We start from the raw sequence: 25,677 nt of genomic DNA on the forward strand, positions 1-25,677 counted from the left end.
TCTAAAATAATCTAACTTTTTCTAGAAAAAAAACCATGCAATTTCTCATGCTATAGCACCACTAAAAATGACATGCACAAGGCTGCTTCTACGCGATAGCAGAGATATTAATAGTGGTACATTGCATAGCATATACAGCGATGTCTCGCAGCATACATTCTAATACTAACTTCAATAATGACTTCTTACAATAGACTATCTTAATAACTTTATGAATTATCATGAGAAACAGCCACATTAAAGTTCAAAACATTTGAATGCTATCAGATAAATTGCAGTATTTTCGAATTGTCAGTTGTGTTGTATATACTGTGAGATTTATCATTGATAGGAGTTGCTACTATCAGTTTTGGAAATGTTTTTGAGATGAGTTTCTTTAGTTTGAAAATAATCATTAGGATTTTTCCCCATGATCCTGTTATTGCAATATGACTTTTTCAGTGGTTTTAATTGTTTTGGATTTTTTTGCATAGGATTTTTTTTTTTTAATTGAAGGTAACCACATAGTGTAAAATAGGCCACAAGAACTAGAACAGTACATCATATATTTTTCCAAAGCAGGCTGAAACAAAGCATCTGATGAATGTATAATCTGCCAAATACTTTCTACTTCCAAGTTAAAAATGATACTCAGAAGGGAAACAAAAAACAGGAAGAAGTGTAATGATAGAAAGAAACAATGGATAAAACAAGTGGAACAACAAGGGTGACCAGAATTCCTCTCCTTCCAGGAAACTAAATTAACATTTTTCTGTGCACTGCTATCAGCCCAAGTGTGGAAAGCATTCATGACAAGTGTGGTCCTAGTGAGCAAAGACTCTGAAACAAGACTGTCATCAAGCACAAAGCACAAAGTTCCTACTACAGAGTCTTTCTTGAAGTCATGGGCATAACCCCCACATAATCTACAGCTACAGCTTTAAATCACACTGAAAAACAAACAAGGGCAATACTTAAGGATCTTAGCTATGAATTTCTGGATTTCTTTTGTGGGTTTTAGTAAAACGTAGAACATTATTAGCTATAATCATACTGAACTACTTTAAGTGGATACCCACAAAGCATGACATGTCTTTTCAAGTACATAGACAATTATTGTGAAAATGAATGTAATCGTAGCATCCACTAGCCCAAAGGAATACAATTATAAGAAGTGCTGCTTGTTTGGTTAAAGGTCACAGTCTGATGTCTTGCATTTGCCTGTCATTGTACAAGCTCTAACAATGCAGATATATTTTTAACTACTTAATCTAAGAACAAATTGCCACATACTTTGAACACTCCAGCAGCAAAGAATTGTATATACCTTGAAACAAAAGAAAAATTAAAATACTTAAATCTATACTTTTATAGATGGGATTTTTTTTCTCAAAATTGGTATAATGTTCAGAAATATTAATATGACAATGACAATTTGTTAATATTATAAGTCACTGAGACTTTTCCAGTGACCTTTTAAACAATTGTATTAATCCTAAATTCTCCCCTACTGTCTTTTAATTAATTCACTCATATACTGCTAGAGGCTACTAGTGTGGTGCCTTTGCCACCAAAAGTAAGGTTCAGAACAGTTCAAGTCAAATCAATCACTACCACTCTTCTTTCACCCATGCACTCTGTCCGAGTGACCTGATTCTAAAGGTCAGAAGTATTTGGCAAGCCTTTAAGTATGCATTTTGACAGCTTTTAAGTATGCATTATAAAAACTACAACTGCACCAGATATAACACAGCTAGTCACTTTTATTATTTACTGCCAGCAAGTCATCAAACAGCAGCTGGTACTAGGTGCAGGGGGTGGGGGAACAGTACAGATTTATACAAGTATTAAAGAAGTTGGATGATTATGCAATTAAAGATATTTAGTTACTGTAGAACCTTCTTGATAAGCATGGAAACTAATGTACCGCATTTACCCAAATGCAAGATGACTCTGAATTTAAGATGATCCCCCCAATAATTAGGTTCAATATATTAAAATATATATACATTCATTATAATTTTCCATTAACAAAATCTAACTAGTAAAAAGTGATCTTAAATCCACTGCCCTCATGCCTATGGCTGGGAAAGCAGCCAGACACCTGCCCCTTGTCTTACCAGTCTCCATCCATGCCACATGCACGTGGCATGGCTGCCTGTGTCTGGCACCCCTACTCTCTGTTCTCACCTTTGGCCTGGACCACCCCCCCTGCTGCTCCTCCCAGCCCCCCTTACATTCTGCTGCAGTTCTGGTCTGGCTCTGGGGCAGTCAGCAGCAGCAACAGCACACCCAGAGAAAAGCAGCAGCAGCTCCCAGTCTGGTTGAGTCAGGGCTGCAGGGGACTGAAGCAAGAGCAGAAGCTAAGGATAGAGGGACAGCTAGGGGAGGCAGGTTTCTCCTTCCCCACAGTCTCCCCCATGTTTTTTTCCTTGATTGTATAGTTCCTCCCATGCCAAATGAGCCATTCTGGCCCAGGGCAGGTGGCAGCTCAGCTCTGGCTTCTGCCCTGACCATGAGGCCAGCCTGGCACTAAGCTACCACCTGTTCTAGATTGGCACTCAAATCTAAGATGAGGCTCCCCCCCCCATGCCCTGCTGATTTAGGGAAAAAATGCTTCTTGGGTTTGAGTAAATACAATAGCTTTCTTTTCAAGTTAGTAGTGGCAACACTTATAGAAGTTTAGTACTCTTCCTGGTTCATCTCTTACATAATGAACGTTGCCTTTGTGCAAATATTTTGCATCCCAGATTCAAGAATGATATACATAAATCATCCAGGGGTTGATATATCAAGAGCTTAATACTGGAAACTAGAGGGGAAAAATGTTAGCAGGCTGCACATGAAGTTAGCATTACATTACACAGTATCTGTTTAAACATTTTGAATTTGGAGTCAGTTGCCAACCAGCCCTGATCACAAACAGGGAGGAATTGGTTGAGAATTTGAAGGTCGAAAGTAATTTAGGTGACTGTGACCACACACTGACAGAGCAAAGGAGGAAGCAAGGAAAATAAAAAATGGGAAAAATGGGGACTTCAGCAAACTCAGGAGACTGGCGGGCAGGATCCCCTAGGAGGCAAGTCTGAAGGGGAAAATATGTCCAGAAGAGCTGGCTATAATTTAAGGAGGCAGCTGTGTTCAGGACACAGGCACAACCTATCTTGTCTAAGATACTGTAGTAATCTGCTGAGGTGATTTTAGAGTCACTGGCTAGATTTGTTAAGAACTCATGGAGGTCAGATGATTGAAAAAGGCCAAATATAGTACCCATCTTTAAGAAAGTGAAGGAGGAGGATGTGGAGACTTACAGACCAGTCAGTCTGACCTTTATACAGGGAAAGATTATGGACCACGCCCTCAAGGAATTTATTGCAAAGTACCTAGAGGAGAACAAGGCTATCAGGAACAGCCAGCATGGATTCATGAAGGGCAAGTCATACCTGACCAATCTAGTCTATGATAAGGTGACAGACTAAGCGAAGAGGGGTAGAGCAGAACCTTATTTTAGCAAGGTTTTGACACTACATTCTCATAAACAAACTAAAGAAATACAAACTAGACAAAAGTACTGTAAGGCATATATGTAATTGAGCAATGAATAGTCATTAATGGTTCTATGTCTAGTTGAGAGGAGGTATGAAGTCAGGTTCCCTAAGGGTCTGGTATCATTTAAGATCTTAATGATTTAGACAACAGGAATAAAGTGCATGATTATCAAATTTGCAGATGACACCTAGGCAGACAATCAGCAAGGTAGGGCTAGATCCAGAATGACCTAGAAAGTCTGGAGACATGGTCCAGAAGCAATCAGATCAAATTCAGCAACTGTTCTGCTTAGTTCTGAATTCTGAACAAACCACTAGAGTGATATGCTCACCCTTTAGATAGAAGATGTAAAGAGCTGCTCAGTTAAAGTGCTAGGGAATAAAAATAAAATCAGAAAAAAGAGTGGTGCTTTACTTTATAACTCTGGTTTGTGTTTAAACACAACACACATTACCACATTACAGCATGAAACATCTGAATTTCAGATCTTTACTAGAATCCTGGACAAATAAAAGGAGGAGAAGTAGAAACAGAAGAGAAAAAATGTGTGTCACTATATTGCTAATTTTATTCAGAGAAACAGTTATACTGGATTGGACCAAGTAGCATACCTAGCTGAGCACTCTCTCACAGATGGTTGGCAATATCAGCTATTTTAGAAGAATAATGTTGTTTCACCTGAGAACTGTGCCACATAATTTTTCATTCCTCTTTCCAGAGGAGTACTGAATGTTAAACACTGCCTATACTCCTATGAAAACTTCTGGTATCTTGATATTAAGCTTTTTCCATGAAAAAAATGATAAAATAAAAATTTAAATTAGGAATAAATTAACGTGGGGAGGAGAAGAAACCCACCTTCTCAAGTTGGAAGCACATAAGATATGTCCAATACAGAAAAAATGTGTTCTTTGCTCTTTTCAGCATAAAATACAAACATATATTACAAATATATATTTTTAAGTCGTCCCAAAACTAATTTTAATATCACTTTTTTTTAGTTTTTAAGAGCAGTCAGTATGAAAAGAAGCAGGATTCTTATCAGAATTTGGGGTAATTCTGCTCTTTGTGCCATTAAGCTGAGACGTTGCTTATTTTTTCATGCAAATAAGATAAGCATCAAGCTTAGCATGAAGTCAGGTTCCCTAAGCCCCGGCTACTCATATTTATTGATTCAAAGACACATTATAATGAATAATATTCTACTGCTTCCCTGAATACTTTCTGGTAAATAAAAATAAAATGAGGAAAAGTAATCAAGATTCACCCTCTTATAAAAATCGTCGATAATGACATGTGGATGCTCTATTACTCCACAAAGCAAATTGTTATTCCTCAGAATATATTCCCTTTCCCAACAATATATAATCTCTATTTTCTATGAGAAGTAGGCTTAGTGCACGGTTTATACAACAATTGTTTGTACCTTGGAATCATTTATCTCACTTAGGCACTTAGGACTGTTTAACAGTCAATGCACAGTTCACTTATAAATATATAACTATCTATTATGGCACCATACAAGTGAGAGTAGTCTGTGAGAGAGAGAGAGAGAGAGAGAGACAGATACTGTAATACTTGTTTAATGAACATAGTACTTTAACAATTAAACTGCACTAAATTTAACCCACCCATTACAATTATACTTGAATCTTTGAGTTTGGACAATTGAACGGAGTTGTAAAAAGGTATCCAAATATACAACTTAGAGACACTGTCAGTGACTTGAAGTGCTCCCCAAACAGTCCAGAAACATCAAGGCTGGTTTGATGAGACAGCTGAACGTGTAGAGAGACTGAATGATGAGAATTTGGATGACTGATAAATTTCAGCATTTAAGATAAAGACCTTGTATATTATACATATCACTAGACAATTGCCCATCAAGAATGACAGGGGAACAGGACAGAGGCCTTTGTCTGCCCACCCTCCCCTGCCTGCCCTGTACTTCATGTCTGGTTCTGCTTCCCACCCCCAAGTCCAGGCCTGTTCCCTCCCCACCCCTGTACTCTATGTCTGCCTGGCCTGTGTCCACCTGCCTCCCCTCCCTCTCAGCTTTTGGCAGGGCCTGGCAGCAGTGGGGTACCATCACTGTGCCCTCCCTCCCTCTCCTTGCCACCTTTTCTGAGGACCTGGCAGTGTCAGGACAGTGGCAGCATGCTTCCACGGTCATGGCAGGTGAGGATAGAGTCCCGCATCTGGCCCCACCCCCACTTCTCATCTGGTTGGGGGAGGGGGCAAATGGGCCCACTCCCCTCACCATCGCCCCTGCTGCTTGGGGGCTGGGCCCACACCCTGCCTTCAGGGCTGTTCTTGGGGTGCAGCAGTGGTGGTGGGGTGCTTCCACCACTCCCCCCACTTTCTTCTCCCTGCTGGCATCCCCCCCCATTCAGCCTCACCTCTGCTTCTCATCCAGTTGGGGGAGGGTGGGCTCACTTCCGCGCAATCTGTTCCCTGTGTCCCCATCATGGTGGTGCTCCGCTGTGCCATCTATTGTCCAAACACTCTTGGAGCATTCTGATTGTTTGTTTCAGTCAGCCAATCAGAGTGCAAATAAAGCATTATAGACAGACAAACTAAGGCTTTTATAATATTAGATATATTTTTTAATCAACACTGATCTGCATGTGATACTTGGTAGAATAAGGAAGAAGCAGATGAGCTGGTGACATGGCACGTACGGTTGCACATTTGTTACATTTTAAACAAGGTTTGATTCCACTCTTGTTATGAACTGAATTCCATCTGAATTCCTATGAATTCAGATGGAAACATCCTCCTTACTGAAAAGAACCAACCTAGGTAGGTGGGTTGGCCACTTTATAAGCCTGCTCAGCAAAGGACCTAGAATTAGTAATGGGGCTGTTGATCTGCTACCTCAGTATGCCATAAGTGAAAGTTTTGGCATTGAACCTACTTACCATCTTAGAGAGGAAAAATTCAAACATGTTACAAAAGTACCAAGGGCTCAGATGTCATTGTGGAGAAACTCTACACAGCCTGTGGGAGACTATTTAATTCACTATCTTGCAGGGATCTTTCAGATGATGTGTTGCATAAAGGAGGATTTCTCTCCCCCCACTCCCCAAGAATATAAAGATGCTAAAGCAGCTTCTAGTGTTCAGAAACAGAAGAAGTTTCACATGCAACAATTGCTCCTCAGGGAACCTTCTTAGCAGTTGTTGCTGGCAAGATGCTTGCAAGAATCAAAGGGTGTATGTACACATGCTCTCAGGTGGGGGATCGTTTTAATTAGGATAGCTCCCAGAGACCTGCTCTAATTAAAGCACCATAGCATTATGCTTATTCAGCATTGTACATTTCAAAACGGTGTCCAGGGAACCATTTTGAAACACTGGATGCTGAATACATAGGATGTTGAGGCCTGCTGGAGTGCTCCAATTAGAATACTCTAACAGACTTGCTTAATCGAGTCTGCTCCAATGCATTCTAATTAGAACACATCAAACCATGTGCATAGGCACCCACACTCTGCAACTTTATTCATATAACTAAGAAATTTTTGCCCAAAAGCCAGTATAGTTTCAGGGAAGGAATGGAACAGTATACATGATCTTTGCTGCATGCAAAATACAAAAATAAATGCAGAGAATAGAATATTGACCTCGCCTGAGTCTTTGTCGATCTTACAAAAACATTTAAGATGACAGCAGAGAAGCTTATGCAGGCTTCTAGCCAAGACTGGCTGCCCTGACAAATTCATTGCAATGGAAAGATAATTTAATGATGGGATGATGGGAATACCAAATTCATTTCCAGTAACAAATGTGTAAAACAAGGCTGTGTATGCTGTAAGTTGTTTGATATAGATGATTCTAATATAGGTATTCAAATTAGGTTCAGGATGAATGTAAAACTGATCTCAGAAATCTGCAAGCAAAAGGAAAAAGGTACTTGAAGAACTTGTCTATGGGCTTCTATTTGATTATGACAATATAATATAGAGAGAGATGCAAGTCATTGTGGATCACTGCAGCTGCATGCTCATGTGGTGTACTATCTATTAACTTAGAAGACAGAGCTTACGTGTTCATCTTCTCTTGGCATGTCCTATAGACCACTATTCATCATCATCAGAGTCTATATACTTCAAGAATCAGATTAATTCCTCTCCCAACATACTGCCTTAGGAAGAAATCACCACAGAATAGCACAATGTATTCAGTTAAGCAGGAACATAAATATTTAGACAAAAAATTAAATCTACAAGACGGTAGCCCTGACTTTGCTGTATGCCACTGACGTCGAATTATGAATATGCACAGCACCGAAAGCACCAGAACAAAGCCATGTCTTGACAAGATGATCAGTTGTCTGGAAAGCTAATGAAAACAAGATGGCAAAATATCATGCAAAATACTGAAATCCTCCATGGAGGAAATATGTCAAGGATAAAGTTATGATTGTTAGGATGGCCCAGCCCTGTAGTTGTCTTTATGGAGAACTGTGCTCTGGTGACAAAATTATCACTGAGGAGCTGGAAAGGTTGAGTCCTATATGAAAAGGTTGAAAGATCCAAGTATGTTTAGCCTGAATAAAAAGGAGATTAAAGGATAACATGATAATGACTTACAAATATTTGAATTGCTGCCACAAAGAAAAGGAAGATCAGCTAGTTTTCCCCTGTCACAGAGGGCAAGACACAAAGCAAAAAGGTCAGGAAGAAAAAAACCCAACAACTTGCTTACTGTTAGAACAGGGGTGGCCAACCTGTAGTAAATATGCCACAAGTGGCACAGGCAGCAGATCAGGAGGGAGTAGGGATCACAGCAGGATGTAGGGCATGGAGCAGAAAAATCAGCATATGGCAGTGAGCAAAAAGCAGTTTGGGTGGGGGAATGGGATGAGAGTGGTACTCAGGAAGCATGTTGGGGGAATGATTGTCTGGCATAGCTGCCAAAAAAGTTTGATCCTGACTATATTACTGGTTTTAACAGGGAAGATGTAGGACAGTGGTGCTCAATCTTTTAGCCACGCAAGCCAGGTGAGTGGTAAGCCACCCCCCTGGACACACCTGATTTAAGATGTTGGGCCACAGATATGGGGAGCTCCACAGACTAGATGACATGGTGCTGGAGACTGAATCTTCAGCCCTGCACTGCCACTCCACCAAATCTAGTATACAGGGCCATGGACCTATGGAGAGTACTGCAGGCCAGACAACATGGTACTGGGGGCTGGATCCAATTTCAAAACAGTATTGCTGCGTTCATGCAGGGGGGTTGACCTCAAAGTTCCTTTAAACTTTATCATCACATAAAACCCAGAAAAGTAAAACATGATACAGAATGATTTATAATGTCATTACTATGAACTAGTGCATCAGGAATAAATGCAAGTGTTCAGAGTAAATCAGAGAACCTATCATTGAATACCATTGTTATGAGATGAAATGTTGTCATCTTCAACCATCGAGGACAATGATGATGTAATTCCCTCCTTTGTTTCAAGAATAATTTGTCAAGAGTTCTTCTATTCTGGGAAAAGTCTCATTGTTAAAGTTAAAATGCTTTCAGAAAGCTGCTGATCAGAATTTAAACTCTAATAATTATCCCCAGGTGATCTACATAGGTATAATGGGTAGAAGGTCAAATATAAATGTAAACTTAGTTCATTAAAGTGAGGGTCAGAAAGGTGAACCCAGGCACTAGCAATCAAAAAAATACATTTTCCTTTCCCCAAACATTCTGTAATATTTCAGTTCAATATTAAGAGTATTTACAGCACCAAAAGGACCAGAGGTGACTCCTATATTATGGAAATAAATTTGTATTACATTTACTACTAAGACCTCAGGATATGTGACACCCTGTTGTCAAAGATGGAATCTGCGTATATTAGTATATGCAGATGTAGTAACTATGCACGTAGAAGACTCCTAGCCGACTTAGTCTGGGACTGACATGTCCTTTGCAAGTAGATAACTGCCTCTATGATGTGCAACTGTGATTTGGAAAGTTAAATTGATTCGTTTTGTAGGCTTCTTTACAGCAACATTTGTGCAGTTGAGCCTTTCTTCCTTTGTTTACTCTGACTGTCAGATGATATAAAAATGAACATTGATAAATCTCGTGAATGGTTTGGACTGGTGTGATAAGTTCTGATTTCCCTGTGGATAGCCAACATATGCCACTGTTTTTCTCCCAGGTGTCCTGCCTTAAGAGAGATCATCAGAAGAAACTGTATATGAGAAAAAGTGAGGTCAATATTGGTGTGAAAACACCACTTTGTTGGAATGGAAGGTCCAGTACTGAAAACAACATATAGTGCTTCCTATTTAAAAAACTAGAGTGAACTAATGACTAGAAAACTAGAAAAGACACTTTGAAAGGAAAGGTATTACAAACTGTGAGAGATTAACACAGTGCTTTAATAATAAGAGCTCCAACACTGCATTGTACTTCCATGGTAAAGCCATGGAATTGTAAAAGGTAATTCCTGATGCAATGTATAGAAATAGCATGATGTGAAGACAAGAAGGAAGCCTCCAAGATTTGTTCAGCTTCATAATAGATAGAACTAGGGGAGTATATTTGCAGAGTGTTGGTTTGCTTTAAGAACAAACAATGATTCATCCTGTGAACAACTGAAGATCAGAGAGACTTTTGGTGACTTTGAGTCCCCTTGACTATTAACTGGATTTATTAGATTAATACTCCAAATTAGTAGATGGAATCCCTTAGATAATATCTTTCTTGTTAGCCACCTTTTGTGCTCGATGTCTTCATCATCTAAGCTTTTAGTAAAAATGTTTGATCCCTGTGGTTGTGGACCAAACGTAATCTTTTAACATGTTCAAGGGTTAGCAGATACAAAGATTAGTACTCCTGCATCTAGAAAAAGCTTGAAACACTTACTGCTAAGGATTTAAGTGCTGCCATTCATCTCAGTGAATTAAGTCAGAAACCTAAACAAGGAGGATACAAATATCAACATAGATAACTATTTCACTGCTGAAAACAGACATGGTTTAGTAGCAATACATAATCTCACCCTATGTTTTAAGATCCAGGGGATGTATAAAGCAGTGCTTCCATCTGCAGAACTTGATACTAGCACCTCTGAAGCAGCAGATATTTGTTTCTTGAGATTAATCAGCAGCTTAGCTCAGACATCAGAAGAATCATAAACCTCTCCAAGCCATCTAGGCATTTCAGGTTGACAATGGGGGATACTGTATTATGATAGTTGGAAATATTTGTTCAAAGGTTCAGAAGTCCACAGCAGTTCAGATCCCCATACAGGCCATTAAATGTTGTGCTGCTTCTAGGTAAGTGATTATTATAGGCACCAAACCTGTGACCTCAGATCATAAAAAGGAAGAGCTTTTAAGCTAACAGAGGCAGTAAAGACTACTGCTTTGACACTAAGCTTTTGAATTTAGTCAGGGATGTTATTACATTAACATTCAAGTCAGGACACTATAATAAGAGCCCTTAAAGAAGGTCTGCAAGTCAGAATAGCATGGCCAAAGCAAGCAGAGGCTACTTAGGCCCTTATTGTAAGAACTCATTTTCCAGTAGAAAGATGAAGTGGTTAGCAGATAAGCATCAACTTTATACATGGCATAATATATTTTTTATTTATGAATTTTTGTAGAGGATTTGAGGATAGGAGTGGACAGAGATGTGGGTTTTCCGGAATTTTCCAGCGCCCTAAATAGAGTGTGATCTAATTTAGCATGTTTATTTGACTAATATTTAGTACACAAAACTAAAAAAGTACCCCCATGTTATGTTCCAATAGCCACAAGTATCTGAACTGAAATATTTTATTACGAACAAAAATTAAATACAGCATACTTAATGAAATTTAAATACTATAGTTAAACAAATGCAAAGCTTTATGTGGAAAGAAATTGCTTTTATTGGAATACTTGTAAGCATGTAAAGACAATATGCAATAGCATGTACTTCACTCACATTTTTTGTTTAAATTTAAGAAAAAACCTGAAAACACTGAAAACTGTTGACACATTAATTTTAGCACACCCAAAGAACTGTGCATGATATGCCATGCTTTCATTTTGATTTGACCTGCACAGCCAATTAGGTAAATTTATAACTTGATTTTTGGTTTAGATTATTATACAAGTGTATTTAACCTTCTGTTTACAAATCAGTAAAACATATGTACTCTCTCACACACTTCCTAGGGAGAATCACCTGAAAAATATTAATCACAACTTTGAAACTGGCAAGTTTGCCTAATACTACATTGGCATCCATTCACTGTTACTAATGACTTTTATGAAACAATGAATTTTTAGAAATGGAAAATTTGTCATGGAAAAATTAAGCACTGGAGTGGAAAAGAAAATTGACTGCTTTTTCCAACTCATTTGGATGTTTAAAAACATAACAAGTGTGACACCAGACGAGATCAATGGCTCATCTAGCCAGATATCCTATCTTCAACAGTGGCTACTGAGGGACAGCATATTAACATAGCATAGAGTTATCCATTCCCTGCCCTGCCCACTTTAGTATCCACCACTATTGGTTCAGGGATGTCAGTGCTGTTTAACAGCTATTAATAGATTATCTTCTAATTTTAGTCCCTCTTTCGGCACTTGACTATTCTGTCTACCCTTACAAATGCCTGTGGCAACAAGTTCCACAAATTAAATATGCATTGGGAAAAAAAAAGGATTTTCTCTGTTAGTTTTAAATCTCCATCCTATTAATTTCAGTGAATGTCCCCTAGTTCTAGCATTCCGGAACAGAGAACAACCATTCTGTACTCATTACCTCCACACCCTTCATGACTACATAGACCTCTGTCATCCTTCTCCTTTCTAAACTAAGAAATCCTAGCCTTTTTAGTTTCTCTCTAAGAGAGCAAAATTGCACACAATACTCGAGATGCAGCAGTACCATAGATTAATAATGTGGCATGATGATGTTTTCTGTTTTGTTTTCAGTTTTCTTTTTAATGAAGCTCTACATTTTATTGGCCTTCTTGAATGCTGCTGCATATTGAACTGATGTTTTTAGAGAACTACCTACAATGCCTCTAAGGTCTCCTTCTTCAGCCATAACAGCTATTTTAGTGCCCAATATGGTATTGGTTATTCCACATGGAATAACCCCCCCATGTGCATAACCTTTCACTTGTCAACACGAAAGTTCATTGGCCATTTTTGTATCGACTGTGGGAGGTCTTTCTGTGGCTTTTTGCCATCCACTTGATATTTGACTACACAGAATAATGTATTCTTATTGGCAAACGTGGAAAGTTCACTGTGCACTCCCATTTCCAGGTCACTGTTAAAAGAGGGGAATGAAACTAGGTTCAGGGCACATACCTGCAGGACTCACTATAGGCCTTCCCCCCATCCTGAAACGTGACCATTTAGCCTTATATTTTGCCTTCTAACTGTTAACCAGCTTCCAATCCACAAAATAATCTTTTTTCCACTCTGGTGACAACCCAGTTTCCTTAAGAGCCTTAGAGACCTTGTGAAAAGCCTTCTGAAAATTCAAATATATTTACATTAACTGGATGGTCCTTGTCTATGTATTTGTTTACACCTTCAAATAACTCCAGCAGACTGGTGAAGCAGAATTTCCTTAATAAAAACAGACAAATACGACATGCTGGAAAAGAGTCTGCATATGTGACTGCTGATATTATTCTTTATTACAGATTCTACCAACTCGCCAGGGATGGAAGAGAGAGTCACTTGTCTGTAGTTCCAGGATCACCTCTGGAGCCCTTTTTGATGAAGGGTGTTATGTTGGTAACCCATCAGTCTTCTGGCACAGTGGTTGTTTGTAAGGATACATTACATACTACTGCCAACAGTTCTACAACTTCATTTTAGAATTCCTTCAGAAGTCTTGGTGAATGGCATCCAGTCCCAGTGACTTGCTAGTGTTCAACACATTGCTTTGTTTCAATACCTAATATATTGCTACTTCAGTTTGATCCAACTCCTGAGACATAACTGCTAGGAGAAAATGATTTAGTATGAGAGTTTCCTCAATATCCTCTATAGTTAAAAAAGTCATTGATGCAAACCATTAATTTAGCTTCTGGAATCTGGGCCTATCATCGCTGAGTAAACCTTTTACAACTTAAGTGGTACCACAAATTCTGTCACTTGCTTTCTCCTGATTATTGTATTTTCTAACATTTAAGGGATGGAGATGTATTTAAACTTTCTTTTGGGGAGAATGAAAGTATCCTGTTGTGTATTTCTTTTTGCTGATCTTCCAAGAAATCTTCTGTCCTCCAGAAATTCCGCTAGAGTGCGTTCGAAGTTCACCATTATTGAAATCTCTTCACACTATTATGCCAGTGGGCTGATTTCCCCATATGTCTTCACACAAACTGGATCTGTGTCTTTGTTCTTGGAATAAAATGAACTAAGACTCTGCCCCATGCCTCTTTGATTTCAGAGACACCTTGTTCTTATGGAGAAATTAAACTCTTAAGTGAGATATGTGGAAGCTTCCAACACTCTTCCAATAAGAAAACTTCATATATTCTAAAGTCACAGCCACAAACCCAGAAGTTTGTGGAGCCATGAGCAAGGACTGCCTAGTAGGAGACACTTGCTGAAGTGAGATCATCCTTGGAAAGAGGATGGAAAATTTACTATCTAGGCAAGATTGAAGGGGGAAAAAAATGAAGTGTCTGCCTCTTCTTTTGTATTCTATAGAGCTGCTGCACATTGCGAAATTGGACACTGCTGAAAAGGAAAGTGCACTTAAAGAAAGGAATGTGGCTTGCTTATTAAAAATAAACTTATATTGAGCAAAAAATCCACCTGTATATAAATAGTATACTGCTATGTAAGGTTTTCTATGTTTTGTGGTGCAGGACATCTGAAGATAGGATGTTCAGCCTACCAGTAGGCTGAGCAGACTGGCCTTCTTCATTGAAAAGGAGCCAAGTCACCTTTCACATAAACTAGGCAGTTTGGTTCTTTTTCCTGGAACATCAGAATACAACCCCCACCATGATACTGGCATTAGGACATTTGGTCGGATGAACAATTTTACATTTGATTCATAGGAAAGTTTCTAGTGAGATAAAATAGTAACTTTAATCAAAGTCTTTATTAGTAGTATTTTACCATGTCCGTTAAAGATTTGTGTTCCAGTGCCTACAGGTATATATCCCAAGGCCTTTTTCTTTTTTCTCAGTATGCACCCTGGTTGTTTAAGTGCTTTACTGTCGTCTGGGCATATGGGCTACAGTCAAAAGAGCACCATGTGTGTTCCCTCTTACATTCTTTTTGGAGCTATTTGTGGCATGGATACTCACTAGGATATGTATACATTTGAAAATGCTAGTCATGCCCTCAAGTACCTTGCCTGCTTAAAAAGGATAACTTTAACATATAGATCTAAGGTACCTTGTTAAATGTTTTAAGTTGTCGGTACTTGTCTCAGGAAGAAGATTGATTTCTAATCCCCATGTATTAAACTTTTAAAAGGTTAAACAGATGAGTTGAGTAGTTTTAACTTGAGACATACTTCAGATCATTATGTCCTCATCAGAAAGCAGGGGAGCATTACACTGTCATTCACTCATCCACAGGTCAAAGCTGAATACAATAGCATGTATCTTAAATACAATTTGCTTGATTGCTTTTACAATATCCTACACACAGATCACATTCCTTTACTTGCATAATTACATGTCAGCAACCTTCGATCTTTGCTCCAGGTTGTAAATTATCAACTCCAGGACACAGAAATTCTCATTTTCTAACAAATGCTTTAAACAGCTATTATAAAATTAAATGATACACTTTAAAGTAAATTTGAAAGACACTGAACTGATTTTTTTGGAGGTTTAACCTCTCTGGGCCCCTCAACATGTGCAGGCAAAAGTACAATAGGATCTGAAGTGCAAGCCACAGAACAGTATCTTCTGCTGTACCAGATGTGTATGGCAGAAGGTGCGATTGTGGGATCATGCATTCGATCTCATCCTACCTTACTGACATGGGATGCAGGACTTGCAGCGGGGGAAACACCAGAAGCACTATCCCTGCTGCAAGACTTGTTGGCTGTGGGGCTTGCAGCGGGGGCTGTAGGGAGAATGCAGCTATGCCCTCCTATGAACTTCGTGAGGTGTGGGGAACATTACCACAGCCCCATACCTCATGAGCCCCACAGCAAGGGCAGTGTTCTGCCCACTGTGAGCCCCAGAGCAAGTGACAGCCCATGCTATGAGCCCCATAGCTGAGAATGCCACCACTGTGAGCCTCGTCAGTTGTGGGGCTGGCATCAGGTGGTGGCCCCCTGTAGCTGGGAGCTCCTTAATCAATGGGGCTCTTAGCCACAAGTTCAATTAATGGTATGATTAGAATAAGCTACAAAATTATTTCACATTTTTTGTGAAGTAACTTTGTAGCTTATTGCTTGTTTTATTATGCCATTAATTTGTGACCCAGCTCCACATTCAATATTTAAGGCATGACTAGCAGTTACCCATCATAAGTGTAACGCATAGAGGGGGCCTCTGGCTGTAATGCTGTGCCCTATATAAAATCACTGCCATGGGAATAGTAATCATTAAAAAAAAATGTTAAGACCTTCATTATCGGCATCAATTAGGATATTTTCTTAAATATGTGGAGACCGCTATTTTTCCAAAAATGGCAAACAACAAAATTAACTGTTCTTTACAAATGTAAGTGATTCTTTTTCAGCAAGTACAGAGGTGACAAAAAGTAGGAAAGAGTTCTTACCTCCCAATCCTATGCCTTTTTTTTAAAATTAATTCAAAGCTATCTTCCAGCTTAAAACCTTATTATTAACACACTCCCCTCAAATCAAGATAGTTAACTAACTACTAAAATGACTGCTCTTCCTGTCAGCAAATAAGACATCAGTTAGCTTGTACTTAGACTTTTGTCAAGTTATTTATGCACTCAAGAGCAAATCAAAACATCAAAAAGGGTGGATATTTATAGTAAAGTCCAGTAAAACATCAGATACCCCTTCCCTTCTTGCTGGATATATGTGACACTTGGTAAAGAACTTCAAATAACTGAATAAGTTATGAAAATTGCAGAGACAGACTTTTCTGTTTGCATGCCCATAAGCCAATTCTTAAAAGAAATCCAGGAACAGAAAAAGGTCATTAACTATTTTCTGCCTGACTTCAGACTAATACAGGATTTTGATGCACATTAGAAACTAACTGAACGAAAGATTATGTAAGCAAGAACTCACAAAGCATCTGATGAAGTGAGCTCTTGCTCACTAAAACACAGGCACCTCTAATTCAGTTAAGTCCATAAGGTGTCTCTCTACCCTGGCTTCTTTCTTTAAAAAGGAGGAAAAAAAGGCCATTCCCACTGAGGCAATTCTAGGACTATGATTATCAGCTGTTGTTTAGCAGACTGGCCAAAACCTTAACATAACATAGAAGCATTACTTGACTCCTATGTACAGTATCAAACACCTTTACATGGATCATACTCCAAACTCAATAGGCAGAAAAACGTGAACCAATATATTCCTGATCATGCAGGAATACATTTCTGTAGAAAAAACAATGAAGAATTTTATAAGCACATTTAATGAGTGGATTCTACTGTATACAACTTTATGTTTGTATATGTTCTACAAATGTATCACTTTTCATCAGAGCTGGTCATTTGATGCCGGTAATTTACCATTATGACTTAAAAAGAAAAGGCATGTCATTATACATGTGTTATTCTTTGGATATGCAGGCATAATAGCATACTTTGACTATTACACTATATAGAATGTTGATCATACCCTAATCTTACAGAAACTATACAACACTGAAGACAATTTGCTTAGCTTCAAACTCATAAAGGTACAGCTTTTACAATCAACGTACATTAAGCATGCAGAAAGTGCATCCCCCATGCCACCCTGGCTTGGCAACTGGTGCCTCTTGGGTCTGGGAGGGGCACCCGGGGTCACCCCATGGCCGATTGCTGAGCTGGGAGTGGGGGGCCAGCACACTCCCCGGTGGACCCAGAAGTAGACCGGAAGTATTTCTGGTCCACTTCTGGGTTCACTGCTGAGCACGTGGGGGGCCCCCATGCTCCTGTGGGATGTTCCATCTGCCCCAGCATTGGAGCATTAACAAGCTGCACCTGGTACCTTGAGGTATATAGAAAAAAAACATTTAAAGCTGTGTCTATGGCTGAATCACTGATTCTCTGAATCAGCATTGCGTCTTCAGATTTGGATTCAGCTGAATTGAATCAGGGACAGTGATCTGAATCAATGAATCGAATCACTGCCCCCAATCTGGGATAAATTGGAATTGAATACGGTCCACTTTGCATGCCCCTACTGGTTAGGGGTGGGGGGGAGGAGGGAAGAAGTGGGGTTTCTGTCCCCACAGCCACCCCAGCTCTGCAGTGTGCTGCACTGCAAGTAGGGGCTCATTTCCCCCCACTGCAGCCAGCAGTGGCAACATGAGTTCCCTGTGATGCTTTTCACTATGCTGGGAACTCTGGTAGGGGGTGGGGTGCAGAAAAAGAGCCCCCTTGCAGTGCAGGCCCAGCCCTCTTCTCATCAAGACCCAAGCCAAGAAGTTGATGGGGGCCCACCCAGCAGAGAGGCTCCTTTTCACCTCTCAACCTTGCCAGAGTTCCTGATGCAGCAAAAAGCGGTGCAAAGATCTCATACTACCATTGCTGTCTGCAACTGGGGGCTGGAGTTTGAGGGGAGAGCTCCCTTCCCCCAGCCACTACTGACAGTCCCTAGCTGGCAGGGAAAGCGGGGCTGGGGGGGACCACTCTGGAAGCCTTCTGGGAGGCATGCAGGAGTGCCCCCCACCTACTGGCCTTCGCCATTGCAGACAGACACTGAGGCCTCACCAGTCAACAGCACATATCTGTTCAGCTGGACCACATTCTTAACTTATAGCACTTTAAGAAGGATAAATTATAGCACTTTCCACCAGGAGCTTTTTGAACATCTATGCTTAGCTATAAATGTCAGGCTTAACGAAATTTTCATTTCATTTGTCAAGAAAACACACCATCATTTTAAGTGTCATGTTCTGGGTACATATGATATTGTTCTCAGAGCATTAACCAATACACCTCATTATGACTGTGGATAAAATTAGCGAGAGACACGTGCACACAAACTCTTTCCCTTCTGAATCTCTGAGCAATATTTGAACACTGAAGTGGATGCCTAGGGTCCAACCTAACCAGAAGCAGGAAATAACTAAAATTGCAGGAAATAACTAAAATTGCAAGGGAAAGCTTGTTCTCCAAAGATTTCTACAGGAGGTGTTCTAGAATCACATTGAATAAGCATCTAAAGGCTGGAATGCAGAAACAAGGAAAATTGTTTGAACTTTGAGGGCACAAAAAGAAGTGGGTCTAACTCATGGCAATTCACAGAAGTCACCATGAGTTAAATCAATTCCTCTGACTCAACAGGTGTTACTTCTTGGATCGGGAGGATGGAGGATCAGCTCCAATTTGGAGCCGATCTGGGGAGAGAGGCTATGTCTTCCCCTGGTTCCACCCTGCTCCCTCCTCAGCTCCATTGCCAGCTCTGAATGGGAGGGGCAAGAAGACAGAGGAGGAAGATCCTTTCTGGGGTTCTCTCAGCCCTGCTAGAGTTAGGGGGGAAATGATACATTGGAGCTCCTCCCACACAGTCAGAGAGTTCCTCCTAATCTCCAACCTAAACTTTCCCCTGCTACAGCTTGAGACTGTTGCTTCTATTCTTGTCCCCTATCATCACAGGGTAAACCCATCTCCATCTTCTCTGCAATTGCCTTTCAGGTATTTGGAAACTGTTATCAAATCCCCACAATCACTCTTCTCTTCTCCAGACTAATAATAAAGTTCTTTCAGCCTTTCCTTATAAGTCTTACTTTCCAGCCCCCCAAAAGATTTCTGCTGTTCTGCGCTGGACTCGTTCCAAACTGTTCACATCCTTCTTGAAATGTGGGTCTGAAAACTGGACAGAGTCTTAAGAAGCAAAGCATAGGTGAGTGGCTCAATACAGAATAGCTGTGTACAGCTGAATTTGTTATAAGTGATAAGTTAATGTATGATGATGAAATATTTTGAAGTTTCAAGTACAGTAAGGGAGCCAGTTGCCATCATAATTTTATAAATCAAGATGAAACACATACATTAACAAACAATCTCATATAATTTAAAACTGGGGGGTATTTAAAATTCTAACTGAGCAATGGGAAACAGATGGGAAGAGTCCCACTGAAGACAAACAAACAATAGCAACTCTGCTGTTACATATAAACATCCTCTGGGTCTCCCTGAATATTTTGTTCAGCAAGTCTATTGAGACAGCAAAATCCTTGAGAAGGCTGATGTCCTTCCCTGATGTCAGCTGTACAATACTAAGCTCACCATCAGCATTTAAATTAGGCACGATGACACCAAAGCCCATACAAAAAGAAGGATACATAGTCAGGCCCTTCTGAAAAGTAATATACTATATATATATATATATTTAACAAAGGGTAATAGACAATAGACACAGGGCATGTAAAGTAGTATTAAGTGCCGTCTGACTTGATGTTGTCTCATTCATACCCCAAAACAACATGAAAAACATGAATATTGATGATACACAGGCAGTGGCCTGTAAAAAGTAATTTCCAAAGTAATGGGATTCTCCTAGGTGCTGGCATCTTTTATGTTCTCAAAATATCAGTTGTGATTACACTCTTAAAATTGCAGAATGATCTTGCATCACATGACCTAAATGAGTCTTAAATGAGTAAAATTACTCATCTGCAAAACTCTTAACAGGGTCAGGCCCTTTGCTTATACAGTCTAAGCCATACAGAATGGCTCATTTGACACCACAAAATTCTTTGACATGTACAGCTATCAATCAATTCTGTACACCCAGAGGCTGAGTGCTTTTCTTTTCTCAGTCATGTCTGTGGCTTGCAATGACTACACAGACTCTACTGCACAGTACGGACATGGGAGCCTGAGAAAACAGCTGAACTGATCAGATTAATTTGCCAGGGATCTGACAAAGTAAAAAGGCACAAACAGCTACGCTGTGGGGTTACAGCAGGGACTTTCCAGTAGGTTTAAACTGTGGCTTAAATAGTGCCTTTAACATAGAAATTAATAGAATTTAGCAAATGACTTGCACCATTTGCACAATTTAAATGGCTGCTTCTGCATTACCCGTAGGCATCTTAAGTAGTTTACGCTGTATTGAAGCATAACTAAAGCAAGCCACCCAAGCCCTTAAGACAGCATATGCATACATAACAGCGGTCAAACAGATGTCAATATTTATCACATCACAACGTGTGAGAAGGAAGTTATTTTCCAGAGTCCAAGCTGAAGGAAATTGCCTCTGGTGCCTGGGGAGATGATTGGTCTCTAGGGAGCTATGATGATTATGCCAGCTACCACTGCTGGATAAGGTGATAGACAATCTCTCCACTTTAAAGAGCTAGATCTATAGCCAGAAAGTTCAGCTTTCTCTTCCCTAAGACTGTGATGTTGAGAGAAGCATGCTATTAGGGACTGGTTTTCCTAGACAGTGAACCTGTGCCTCAAGGATCTCAGTCCTGAGGGACGAGCTTGTTGTTGCCCCTTTCTGGGGGAATTTTTCTATTTCTGGGTGCTGGTTCAACATTACAAGTCCCTGCTGTGTTTCTTCTGAGCTGTAAAGTTCACTGTGTGCAAGGGAGTTATGTAGGTCTGTGAGCCTCTGAAATCCAAAAATGCATCAAAAATATATTGTTAGTGTGAAATCAAACAATAGAGCATTTTAACTACATTTTGAGCTAGGGATTCAAAGTTATTATAAAACATATTTTTCCCTTTGTGGGTTTGCACCATACAGTGACTTATTTTAAACCAATATTATTCGCCACCCTTTGTCATTGAACTCTATATATTAGCATCTATCACAGTATCATCTGGAAGAGAAGCATCAGTTTGTCTATATTTAGACTTGCACATAAGTTAGTAATCCACACTCCCAGCTGCAGAGAAAACACATTATATACTTTGGAAGGAAGACAGCTTGAATGCTTGACAGCAGTTATAATCACAATAACCTGTATTTTTTCCATTTCATAAATCAGTATATAAGGAAACACATTGTCATTTTTTAAGTAGGATTTTGTCTTGCAATAATCTGATGGTTATTATATGTAGCCATTTTGATTTTGAGAGCCATGATTTGTAATCTACAGTAATCTCAACCTTCTAGACCTCTGACAATCTTGCTAGAAGACCCTTAACAGACAGATGAAGGGTGCTGTTTTTTGCTATTCCCGGTCTTTCTTTAGGCTGAGATTTATACATGTTAATGTGTTCTTTTTTCATCCAGATATGACACAAATATATAACACAGGGACTGTCATACTGGATCAGAACAATGGTACATTGCTTCCAGTCCCCTGTTGTAGTATCCAAATTTAATGACTATATAGTATTGCTAGACTCTTCATTCCAAAAATTCTACACTATTCTTGGATGTATGCCATTTGGGATAGTTATTAAGCAGTGATGGGGAAAAAGAACTATGTCTGTTTGCTCATGCAGTCTATCTAGAGAGGTCAATAAATTTCTTAGTGCTTCAGCCAGTCTAATTTTAATTTCCTTAAACTACTCACAGAATGTACTGAGTAAGATGTATGAAGAGAATTCTTTCATGTTGGAAATCATTGGTACATAAAACATCCATCAACTTTCTCATTCTTAATAATACCTTATCTAAAAGGTTTTCCATGTGCTGTACAGGAAATTCACCAGGTGAGTTATTTGACCTGATAATTACAAGTAGCCTTGTCTAACCATTACAGTTCTTACACAGAAGTTCCAGAAAAAAACAGACCCTTTCCTTTGGGCTAGCCTTCAAGTTAAGTAATGGTATGTTTAAATTTGTGGATGTAATAGTGGATGTATTGTTTCTTTAAAAATCAGAGGTTTCAAAATTTACAGTAGACTCTGGGTTCCTAAACTAAAAAGGGCAATTGTGGCTATCTATGTTATAGCATAACTAAATCAGAGATCTATAGCATGAGCTTTCATTATCCAGAGTTCACTTAATCAGATACTGATGTAATGATATAGTTAGTTTGAGTCAGTTTAAAAGGTACAAATCTACCCTGCCTTCTGTCTGACTTGAGGCTAATACCTCTCTCTATTACAGTAACTAGACCAATAATAAATACAACAAAGTCCATGAGAGAATAACAAACAATGATAGCAGCAGCATCCACGGAGAGTTCTACTATATTGAGAAGAAGGGAAGAAATAAAAAGTGTGATGCATAATGCTCAATTTGACTTACAAAGCAGAAGAAATCAGTAATGAATAGAGCAGAGGTACAAAACAGCATTAATGACTGAAAAGGGAAAAAAAGCCATACCAGAATGAACGTAATTAAACTATTTACCACTGCATGTGGGGTTTAGAAAATTCACTATAAATGAACCCTCCATGCTACATTGGCATCTCTATACCCTACTAATTTCTCTACTGCCTTTTCTGATGCCATGAGTGTTGGTGACTTTCTTTGTTTAAGAACCCACTTAGAAGGGAATCTGAATAAATATCCAAATTTTAACTGCTAAAACAAATCCTTTGCGTCTGGAAACCTAGATATGCATTCTTGCCAGAATAAGTTTTCTGAAACATGAGCAATACATTATACTCCTTTTTTGGTTGTAAATACATGACTATTTCAGCATTTTCTACAATACTTAACCAGTCTTATGTGCAGTCCCAAATAGGAGTCAAAAATACAGAGATGAAGCAAATGTAAAATACCATAAAAGAAATTATTAACAAAACTAGTTCAGCAATTTCAGAATGTAAAGCTAAACATGATTTATTTTATAACACAATTGCTAATCATACCATATAATATCTTTTTAGTACTAATCTTATTGTATGATATCTTTTCTAGTGGTATGTTTCATAGATCACTACAGACTTCCAACGTCAAGGCATCTTGAGCAAGAAAACTGAAACAGACATTATGGATGATGATAAGTAGTTAGAGAGCAGATGCATCACTTCACTTCTGGTCCCATCATTCAAATTGCACAATCCAACTTCTCCCATTAATTCTTGATAAGTGAAGGAGCAGCTCTTGTCATATGATGTCAGGAAAACCTGCCAGAAAGATATGCCTGTTCCATTGCACATTCTGCTTAAAGAAGTGGAACTGATGTGGGTGGAGAGGTACTTTTAGATGCCTGACTTGGTTTGTGTGAACTAAGCCCAATTCACCCCTCTAATATAACATTAGACCTCCTTTAACCAGACAAAAGGAGACACTAAGCAAATGGAAACATTTCTTATCTGTTGCTTTCAAGAAAAACAAAGTGCAATAGAAATACTAAAACATTTGTATTTCTGGTCTCATTCACTCTGATACCCTTTGCAGGACTGAATTAAAGTTACTTCATTTTTTAAAAATAATTGAACCCTTTCTAGAGACCCTTGAAAAACATTCTGGCAGGGGGAGATTCTTGCTGAAATTAGTACTTGGGATTCAAAGGAGGCAAAGTTTAGCTTTGCAATTTTTTCTGGTGTATAAAAAAATATCAGGAATACAATACAGGTTTCAAAACTCCCACAAAACCGATCTTCATTTTTTATTATTGTTGCCTACAGTAACAATACATGGTATTACAAATAATATTTTCCATTTTCTGAGTGGCTATAACATGTCAGTTTACAACTGGTAGATATGGCCGTCTATCACACCAGACGTTCAATATATTGTTCAAAGTAGCTTCAAAATGTAGTATTGGTCCTAAGGAAGCTTTCTATAAAACAGTGATTTCTGAATTGTATTTCTAGCTCTGTGATGCAAAGAAGCTTTAAATAGATCTCCTACAGTTTTTCCTATTAACTTAGATTAGAACTATTGATACCAGCTGTGAACTAATAGAGCTAGGATACACATGATAGATGCTTGCAGAGTTCAGTGCTGATGCAGGTATTTCAAGAAGCCCTGTTGACAACCTATTAGCATGGACTATTCCCAGGCAAACATGGGTTTACAAGTTTGGTATGAATATACCTATGTTTTTGCTTTAGCCTTCATATTTCTAAAAGAAAATAAAACCTCCCCCACTATCTAGTAGAAACGTACTGGTAATATTACTGTTAGCCACTCTATTCACTTGTTTTTAAAACTACTATTGAACGATTTACTATTGAATAATGCTTGTAGTATATTATACAGCTGTAGGACAATGACCCACCATGGGCCAGAGTTGGGCAGGCAGGCTGATACTAGCACCCTATTCCTATTGCCAGACCCCTATGGTGATTTTGGGGTGCAGCCGAAGCCTCCACCATCAAATATTGCCAAAGCTCCATGTTCACAGGTTGAATCTAGTAGTTCTTCAGAGTGGATTGGACCCGTGAGTTGGAGATTGCAGACCCCTGTTATACAGCATCCATATGTTCAGCCAACTTACGTATCTGAACAATATAAGGTAAATAGAATTACTTAACTTGATAATGGATAATTTTAAAATTTATAATGGAAACGTACTTATACATGAGGGTTCAGGAACAAAATCACTTTTAGACAAGATAACATTTGAAGTCCTTGCCCCCACACTTCTTTAAAATTTTTGTGACACAATTAAAAAAGGGCAAAACAATGACAATGACAATAGATTCGTGTGAGAGAGAGAAATGTAAAAATAATACCACCATCTCAAAGTAGCTATGGTAGAGAAACATGTACTGTAGTACAGGCAGTCTGCCAACCTGGGGGAAGGGGAAGTGGAGGGCAGAGGAAACATTGGACTGCCGGACCAAGCAACACCCACAACTACAGCCCAGCCTAGACCAATGAGCGAAATAAATAAACAGGTAAGCGACAGGGGCCAGGGCAATGCTCGGACTAGGGGGTCAGTACACACATCCACAGGAGGCCTCAAATGCCTCTACACAAATGCTCGTAGAATGGGCAACAAGCAGGAGGAACTCACCCTCCTGCTAGCTGACACCAGCCCGGACATAGTGGGGATAACTAAAATGTGGTGGGACTCAACGCATGACTGGGCAGTGAATGTCAAGGGCTATAGGCTGTACAGGAGAGACAGGATAGGAAGGAGAGGTGGGGGCATTAAGGAGGAATACACTTCCTCATCAATTAGCAAGGAGTCAGAGGA

At 39.3% G+C, this 25,677-nt stretch overlaps 1 protein-coding gene across 3 annotated transcripts in view; it reads right to left on the reverse strand.

The window, feature by feature from the left end:
• Positions 1-25,677, reverse strand: part of IL1RAPL1 (interleukin 1 receptor accessory protein like 1) — a 1,334,031-nt gene that overhangs the window by 329,297 nt on the left and 979,057 nt on the right. The gene's annotated exons all lie outside the window — the stretch shown is intronic.

The sequence above is a fragment of the Crocodylus porosus genome, unplaced genomic scaffold (assembly GCF_001723895.1).
Source record: "Crocodylus porosus isolate Cpor-Errol unplaced genomic scaffold, CroPor_comp1, whole genome shotgun sequence".
Taxonomy (NCBI): domain Eukaryota; kingdom Metazoa; phylum Chordata; order Crocodylia; family Crocodylidae; genus Crocodylus; species Crocodylus porosus.